General features: G+C 53.2%; 1 pseudogene; it reads right to left on the reverse strand.

Moving 5' to 3' along the window:
• Positions 1 to 5,133, reverse strand: part of LOC119310255 — a 96,601-nt pseudogene extending 91,468 nt beyond the window's left edge.
• Between the last annotated feature and the right edge of the window lie 4,428 nt (positions 5,134 to 9,561).

Below are 9,561 nucleotides of genomic sequence, written 5' to 3' on the forward strand. Positions count from 1 at the left end.
TATATTTAAGAAAACATAAAATATAGCTATGAAAAAAAAGAAAAAAAACTAACGAGTGGAGGGGGTGACCGGAAAGTGGATAAAGGAACTATGAAAAAAAAGATCGATGACATGGTAAAAAAAGAAAAAAAAACTATGAAAAAAATATAGCTATGAAAAAAAGAAAAAAAAATAACTATGCAGACGGCTTTGCCGTCGGCATAACTGCGGCATAGGGCAGATGGCCGGCGCGCCGCGGATCAGTGATGTGGCATCTATGCCGACGGCAGCCGTCGGCATAGGTGGTGGTCGATGCGCCTCGGATCGATGACGTGGTAAGGGCATATATGCCGACGACCTGCCATCCCGACCGTCGGCATAGACCGGACGCCGTTAGCCGCACGGCACGAGTGGGATCGCCGGGCCCACAACTATGCCGACGGCCCATATATGCCGACGGCCGCTGTAGGCGTAACTTGGGATAAGCCGACGGCTCTTTTGGGCCGACGGGGGCCGTCGGCATAGCTCGGGATAGCCCGACGGCTTTATTACGCCGAGGGCCTGGACATGGCTGTCGGCATAGCCCAGACAAGGCCGACGGGGGCCGTCAGCATATATATGGCTGTCGGCATAGGGCCCTGTTCCGGTAGTGAATACGGCGACCCGTCCACAGCACGACGCAATAGCCAGCGATTACAAACGCATTGCTCGCTCGGCGAACAAGATTGAATATCATGCAAGTACTTAGCCCATCCGCAGCAGTAGGAAATAGCCAGTGGTTTGAAACGCATTGCTCTAACAGCAGAGAAAAATTGCCCGGCGAAGGCACGGAAAGAAGGGCCATGTGGAACGGGCAGAGCAAGGAGATCTGGGCCAGTACGTCCAGCACCAACAGCAAGAGGGTATCTTCGGGGAGCTGGAGCAGCGGGAGCGCGTCGCAGTCGCAGGCGCAGGCGGGGCAGGCGCCCGCCGAGCGGTGGAGCGCCTCGGCGAGGTGCCAGTAGAGCGGCGGGCCGATGATGTAGGCCGTGACGCCGAGCCCGGTGGCGCTGACACCACCGCGTGGCTCGGGCCCCACGACCAATCGCCTCCGCGCTGAGAGTGTATCGTGGTACACCGCGCTGCTCGAGGGTGGTGGGGTGGGGGCTGAGTAGGCGCAAGTGCCTTGTCGGCGGCCCGGCGCGGCGTAGAAGTGAGCGAGTGGAGACGGATCGGCGCGAACACAAATGAGATGAGAGCGCTATGGGTGGGTTCGGCGGCACGGTACGCGCGCGGCCAAGTGGTGAACGAACCGCGTTCAAGAGATCCGGCGGTGCTGGGACGGCCACGTACACTTCAGCTCATCCCACGGCGAATAAGCACGCACGTACTCCCCCTTAAACAATTGTTAAAATTTTACAAAGGGAGTATGAAACGTCTTATAATTATTTAAATTATTAAAGGTACGGAGGGAGTATGTGTAAGCTTCATCACTTTATTTTAATACAATACAGGTGCAGACTCTCAGACATCCAGCAATTGACTCGCATTATAACTTTAAAAGTTGTGACTGCTCTCACTCCAGGCGTGCACATACGTACATTGGTTTAGAACACCGCGTACAACTCAAAGAAGCACGCACACTTGTCATGTACAACAGTATGGCCTCTCTTGTTTGTATGGATGAACGTATGTGAGTGTATAGCTTTTCCTTCTTTTTCAGAAACGATGAGTTTGTGCCTACCGTATTAGGGCATCTCCAGCCGCGCCCCCAGGAAGGCCTTCTCAGGTGATTTTTTCGCGCCGGCGCCGAAAAAACGGCCCAGTCGCGCCCCCAGGAGCCCGATTTTCGCCGGCTTGGGCCAAAAACAGCGCCGGCGGACCCAGCCCGAACCCGGCACGCTGGGGGGCGCCCGGGGGCGCCGGGGCGAGCTATTTTGACGCGAAAAAGATGCGGGCCAGCCGCGTCAGCGACTCGGCGCCTCGTCTTCCCCCAACGGCCTCGCTTCCCGCAGGAAATCAATGGCAAGGCTACCGCCGGTCAGCCTTGCCATTGATTCCTCACGGGCGGCGCTTCACGGGGCGGCGCGCCGACGCCTCCCTTCCCTCGCACGCGTACACACGGGTGCGGTCCGGCTATAAAAGCCAGCGGCCTCCACTCGCCTGTGCCCAGACCAGCCCCCCTCGCCGCCGTCCAACCCCTCCCTCTCACTGCCTCTCCCGTGCGCCACCTTCCGGCCCCTCCCTCTACCTCTCCCGAGCCCACCCCGCCCCGCCGTCGCCATGGCAGAACGATCCCCGGAGACGAGGCGGCGGCCAACGGCTTCAGCCGCCGTTCGCTCCGCGAACAGGAGTCCTGGCTCCTGTTCCAGGCGAACATTCCGGCGCCGCCGAACATGCGCGCCGGGCCATCGGGGTGGAGGCTCAGCGCCGGGGAGTACCCATTCCCCCATTGCCCGACGCCGTGGCGAAGCCGAAGTACTTCGCCGAGGAGGTCGAGATCGTGCGTGCGTCCCTCACCGACGCCCAACTCTCCCTCCCCCAGTACGTCGCCGACAACCACGCGGCCTGGGCGGCGTATTTCGAGCGCCGCCACCAGCAGCGATTGGCGTCCACCAACGGCGCGCCGGTGGTCGGCGGCCGGCAGAACAGCGAGGGGCGCCACCTCTGGTGGGGCGTCCCCGGCCGCACACTCGAGGGCGTGCTCACGTACCTCGAGGACGGCAACGACCCGCCGTTGGCGTACCCCCCGGCGCAGCACCGACGCGTCGGGCCATGGGCGCCAAGGAGGTTCGGGTCCTCCTCCTCTTCTTCCTCCCGATCCTCGTCGCACTCCTCCGGCACTCCGGCCCTGCTCCGCGTCAAGGCCGAGCCCGCGGCGGAGTCGCCGCTCGGCCGGCGCACTCGCAGCGCCGGCATCGTCATCAACGAGGGCGGCCGGCGCGCCTCGTCCTCATCGGCTCCTCCGCGCTTCGTCAAGCCAAAGACGGAGTCGGGGCTGGCGTCGGTGAAGACGGAGCCGGGGCTTGCGCCGGTGAAGGCGGAGTTCGACGACGACGACGCGGCCCTAGAATGGGCGCGCCAGGACTCCATTGCGATGGAGAAGGCGCGCCGGGAGAAGGTGAAGGAGCGCCAGCGCGCCGCCCTGCGCCGCTTCGAAGAGCGCCGACGCGGCCGCGATGAAGACGGGGTCGTCGTCCTACGCGACAGCGACGACGACGACGACGACGCGCCGCCGCCAGTCCGCCATGGCGACGCCGGGTCCAGCAGGGGCGCTCGCGTCAAGGAGGAGAAGGCCGACGACGACGACGATGGCGACGACGACTTCAGCCCCTTTCTTTTTTAGATTAGGTTAATATCATGAAAATGGTGAATTTCGCCGAAATTTGCCATGTTTAGACGAAATTTAACTAGTTTTTATCATAACTTCGCCGAACGTCTCAACATGTTTTTTTAATACGCGCCTAGGGACGGCCCTGGGGCCGACGGCTGGGGGCCGACTCGCCCCAGGGCCATTTTTTGAGCCGGCTCACCCCCAGGCGGCGCTTTTTGACGCCCCCTGGGGGGCCAACGGCTGGAGATGCCCTTAGGTGTTTGTCAAAGTCACGGCTTTGTCCCAATGAACTAGTGACGGTGTATATCGCACTTCTTGTAAAACGGACACTTACTCGATAGGTTATTCTGATGCCTCACAATTCTAAGTTGAAACTACACGTCTTTCCCATGCATCTTCCTTGAATTTATTGTGCCGAAACCTGTGAATATCACCCGGTCTGATTCCTGCATTGTTCCGTCATATTCTTTTGCAACTCTTCATTGTCTTTTCCTATCACACGTATGCACGCTTGGGTGCCGAGTATTTGATTAAGTGTATAACAAAATCATAAAAAATCACGGCAGGTTCTAGGGGAGGTCACGTATTCCAACGTGTGAAGAAGAGGAGATTATATAGGAAGCAGAATCCTTAAGAAGAGACGGTTGGTCTATAGTACATGTAAAACTTAATGTGCAACGTCTAAATGATGGGTACAACGTCAGAAAGAACTTACACTGAAGTGTGATTCGTCCCAAGCTCAGCTATTGTGTGCGTCGGATTTTGACTTTTATATTTTTTTGGTTACTATTTCATATTTCCGAAAGAAAGCTAGTGGAGCCTTGTGAGCCAAGTGCAATTCTGCTGCTGTGCTCATCCTTTGTTATGCATGCCTCCTTTGTTCATATAGGAAAACTCAATAGAAGCACATAATAGGAGATCTTCGGTTCGTCACACCATTCATTCTTCCGGCTCAGAGGATTGGAGCAAAAGGAATTTGTGATAATTTTTATCTGATTCAAATGAAAACTCAATAATTTACAGTCCCCCACTAAACTAATTTTAGAATTACTACACAAAAAATTACAAGAACAAGATCTTTAGTGTCATACTAACATCCAAATTAGGGATCTAAACGGCGCATCGTTTAAGTCCACTTATCGATCTAACAGTTCAAGAAATTTCTTTCCTGAGAAAATAAACTATCGAGCTAACAAAAAAAATTAACAGGTTTCTAGCACCATTTTTCACGCCATTTATAGCCCTAATCCTAAGGGAAACGCTTGTATCCGGTGCGCCGGCCTAAACATCCGGCCGGTCGCGCGCGGACCGTACAATACAACGCGATTAAACATTTCCATGTGCCCCAAGTCGCATGCGCGCTATCACATGCCGCACCTGTTGGGTTGGTGGGCCTACGCAGCCACGCCAGCTTCCCTTATCCCTTCGCAAGTTGTCTCCTCCACCACTCTTTCTTCTTCCTCGTCCCTGCCGCCGCTGTCTCTTTTTCCTCTTCCTCATGTCTGCGGCCACCTCTGCTTCCTGCTACAACCACCTCTGGCGCCGCATTGGGCGAGCGCGCTGCGACGAGTCTCCTCCCGAGGAGACGCCCATCGCCAGGAGCTGGGACCGCGCGTTGCAGGTGCTGCAAGCATAGTTTGTTGAGCTGGAACGACACCGGCGGCGTGTTGCGAACTGGCTACACCGGAGAGCTGAGAACGACGCATGCTACCTGCGGTGCTGCAACCATTGATGCAATATGCTGGAACCTGCCGGCAGAGCAGCTGCAACCAGACGTGCGTACCATACTCGAATCGATACACGCCCGAGCTGGAACCGTGTTCTGGTGATGCTGGAACCATATCCCAGAGATGCTGGAACGGCAAGCCGGCGATGCTTCAAAGCTCCATGCTGGCGGGGGAAATGCTGGAACCAGCATACAAAAATGCTGGAACCAACATCTACCAAAGCTACATCGGTAGCAATGGTGCTACGCCCGGCGGTCGATTTTTTTGCTGGAACCGGCTACTTGCAGAGCTGCAAGCACGGTGTGCGGATGCTGGAACCATTACTGACGAAAGCTAGAACCGGTGTTTTTTCTTTTGCTTCAATCGATGAAGCGGTGCTGAAAACAACGACCGGTGCTGCTGCGGTGGGCTGCAACCGGCAGCAGCAAAAGCTACATCGACGTTTGATTTTGCTGCGATGGTTATATGGGCAAATCAGCGACCTAGGAGGCGACAGCGAGAGGGCAGTGCACGATGCTCCCGTGCGTCGGGTGTTGATGGCGAGGGCGGTGGGGCGACGCAAGCCCAGTGCTGCAACCACGGGGGGTGGTGAGCTGCAATCATGGCGGGGCGGCGCAACCCGGAGCAGCGACACATCCATGGCCACGAGCTGCACGTGAGGCGGCCATGGCGAGGAAGCGAACGCCGACAGTGAGGCTGCACACCGTCAACGACGAGGGGGCGCATCCATGACGGGGAGCGGGGCGGCCTGCGGCGCTCGTCGTCGCTCTTCAAGCTGTGTGTAGTTGCTCTTTTTTCAGGATAAGAAGATGCGGAGGAAGGGGATGAACAGAGGACTCAATCTGGACGGCTAGAAAGTAACACATCGAACACTCACGGTGCGACCGGCCCAAACTTTGGGCCGGCGCGCCGGCGCCTAGTACCGCCCTAATCCTAATTATATTTTGCATGTAGGTTGACTTTTAATACGACTGTGTTTTCTCTATTCATCTGAACCAAACATCTAAATTTACACACAAAAAAAGAGGTGTTTCCTTAATACTCTACTTTGCGTATGCATTTCTATGATATTCTGATGTTCCGCATATTCTTAGATTCCAAAGGCTTTTTTTTGGAAGCCCTAAAACTCAACTGTACGATCAAAGTTGTAAAGAAAATCGCATGCATCCATATCCAGCGTCGTAGTTAAGTCAAGATATTTGTCCATCTAGTATGTCCGAGTTAATTCTCTTATTTGTTCATTTTGATGCCAGGTCAAAAGAAGATCGAGTCATTTATCTTACTTTCCCCCAAAAAAACTCGACCCAAGGGGAGAGAAATCCCAAAGGCATTATATTGTAAGGTCGAGAAAAGGCCCCGAACACTGGCTTGGGGAGCGCAAGTATACGCAGCGAACACGCTGGCTTGCACAACACAAGTATACGCAACGAGGGGCCTTTTTTTGTGAGAACCAGGATTTGAACCCTGGTTGGTAGCCCCACTCCAGGAGGTCTCTACCACCGCGCTAGACGCACGTTCTAAATTTCAAAGCAATGTATCTCTTTTGCAACCAATTCTAAGACATTCTCTCCTCAAAAATAAAATAAAATTCTAAGACATTCTGTTTTTACCCCGAAAAAAAAAGACATTTCGTTTTACTTGCATAAGACATGCCTTTCACAATATAGAGTTTGTCAACTGCATGGAAGGATATCGTGTATAAAACACCTTCCTTTTTGAGGATTGAGAAGTTTTATGCTCCTAATTTCATTACATCGAAGCCAATTCAGCCATGTACTTTCCATGCATGTAGACATGTAGTTTTTTTTGGGAGAGTTTTACCTCTTGTAAATAGGGACAACTCTCTATTTTTTTATCCCTTCCCTATCTTAATATCTTAATGAAATCGGCAGAACGCCTGCCTTGCATCGTCAAAAACAACTTCACATTGATGCATAAATTTGGCGCACTATTACTCATGTAAAACAGTTCAATTCTAGCTTTTGGAAAGGCGAACATGGTATTTTGTACACCAGCACATCTTCAGCAAGGTTGTTGGGACTCGTTCCTTTGGCATGTGCATACTTGAAACCGAACCTTATTGATCAAAGTGTTAGGCTGCTGCAGCAGATCAGAGGCCAGCCGGAGCCAACATGATGCCCTAGGAGCAACTGCAGAGCAAACAATCTCTCCTGACAACCAAGCAAACCCCAGGTGTCAAATCTTGGTGACCTACACTTGTTTCATTTAGTCTCTTAATTTTCTTCCCCGCCCACTGTTAATGGATACGGTTGTTTAATTGTATAGTGTAATCTCTCTCTCTATCTCTATCTCTCCCCCCTCCCCCCCTGTAAACAATTGGCCATAAATACCACACAACTTTCCCTGTTGGAGAGTAGAAACCCTTCAATCTTCTACATGGTATACAGTAAAACCTCTCCCTATCTTCTAGCTACATAAACACCATACATAAACGTCATGCCATGGCCTCCAACTCGGCTGCCGTCACCCTCAACCTCGGCCCACCTCCAACCGAGAAATTGACAAGGAAGAATTACCTCCTCTGGAAGAATCAATTGATGTCGGGTTTGCATGGCGCGCAGGTCACCAGTCTCCTTGATGGCTCAGATGCCGCGCCACCAATGATGGTGGAAACACAGCAGGCCGACGAAGCCATGGCCATCGCACCAAATCCCATGTACCCCATGTACGCTAATTGATAAAGAAGGATTAGCAACTTATGAGCTACTTGTTGAATTCTCCCTCTAAAGAAATTCTCGCACAAGTTATGGGGAAGGAAACCACGTTTTATCTATCGGATGTGATGATCACGTTGTTCGCCTAAGAGTCTCTTTCCCGGGTTACAAACCGAGGATCTCCATCGCCAACACGCCATGTCGGTCCCCACCTACATCGCTAAGATGAAGAGCCTAGGTGATGAACTTGCGGCTGCTGGTCATCCGGTCTCTGATCCGGAGAGGGTCAACTATATCCTCGCCGATCTTGATCAGGACTATGATCCACTCATTGCAGCAATCAGCACCATCAAGTATCCTATACTTGTTCATCTCTTCTCACAAATCTCTGCGTTTGACCAGCGAATTGAGATGCTAGGTGACGACACTCGAGGCTTCAACACCTCTGCGGACGCAACATAGGTGGCGCGGACAAAGCCCCTGCAGAAGTAATCGTCAGCGTGGATCTAGAGGGCGTGACAGAGGTGATCGCTCCTCCCCCTATTGGTAACAACAGTGGTGGTGGCACTGGCTACTGAGAGCACTCACATGGACGACAACCACAACGTCATGATCAATGTCGGACGCGGCACCGTAGTACTCCGCCGCCACCGCATGATGCCGGTGGTGCCCAATAAGGCACTACTGCATGAATGCCTAGCAGTGGCGGGCGCTAAAAGCCTAGTAGTGGCGGGCCAGGCTCTCAGGGCCACCCGCCACCGACCTCCTACCACTGCTATTATGGCATCAGTGGCGGGTGGTTGCAGCAGCTGCTCTTGCGCTCGCAGCGGCTGCTCTAGCGCTCTCGGAATATGCCCTCCGCGGCTGCTTGCACACTCGCAGCAGCTGCTCTTGCGCTTGCAGCGGCTGCTCTAGCGCTCTCGGAATATGCCTGAGCGCTCTCAGAATATGAGTGAGCCCTCTCGGTGGCTGCTCAACCACTCTCGACATACGCGAGCACAATCTCAGTGTACTGAGCCACCCTCGTGGCGATGTCTACGGCGGTAGGAATTCCGTTTATGGCCGTAGGAGTCCTAACGAGGCATTGTGGCTTCTTCGTCTAAATCGCATTAAACAATTTGACATTTAGATATAACGCTTGGAAAATAACAGCATGACCTTCGATAGAAATTGGACATTTTGAAGTTAAGCGAAACGGAATTTAATCCATGCTTCGCAAAAACATTGGCACTCAATTTGAATACATCTGCATCATGAAGAAACGAATGTACCATATGCTCATCCATATGTAAAAAATTGTCTAGCACACGCATTTAATTTTAAGACATTCACTTATGAAGATTCAATGGTACACCGTACAACAAATTTTAGCTACACCAATAAAATGTTGTACTAGATTTTTATCCATATGTTGTACATTTTAACTACACTAATAAAATGTTGTATGAATATTTCTAACCACATGAAGCCCATACCACAAGTTCAACAGAGGTGTGCTTACCAGGTCTGAGTCGGATGGCGGGTTGTACCAGGCGGAGGTCGATGGTGGAGGCGTAAGCGGACGACGAGTTCGACGGAGACGAGGACGACGTTGGATGCGGAGGAAGGCACGGGCAACGGTCAAGGGGAAGTAGTTTGAGGTAGCGTTGCACGGCGACACGGACGAACTTCGAGGTGGGGACGGCGTGGGCGACAGGGAAGATTGGCTCCTCGACACCGTTCGAGGCGGCAGACCGCGACCTCGCCGATGTGGATGGACAACGCCATGATGCTGGCGGTGGCGAGAGAGGAGGGAGAAAGAGTTTGTGTTTAGGATGAGATCCGACTGCCGCGTGGGGGGTTAGGTAAGGTCATCTGTAGAAGTGGC

The sequence above is a fragment of the Triticum dicoccoides genome, chromosome 5B (genome assembly GCF_002162155.2).
Source record: "Triticum dicoccoides isolate Atlit2015 ecotype Zavitan chromosome 5B, WEW_v2.0, whole genome shotgun sequence".
In the NCBI taxonomy this organism is placed as follows: domain Eukaryota; kingdom Viridiplantae; phylum Streptophyta; class Magnoliopsida; order Poales; family Poaceae; genus Triticum; species Triticum dicoccoides.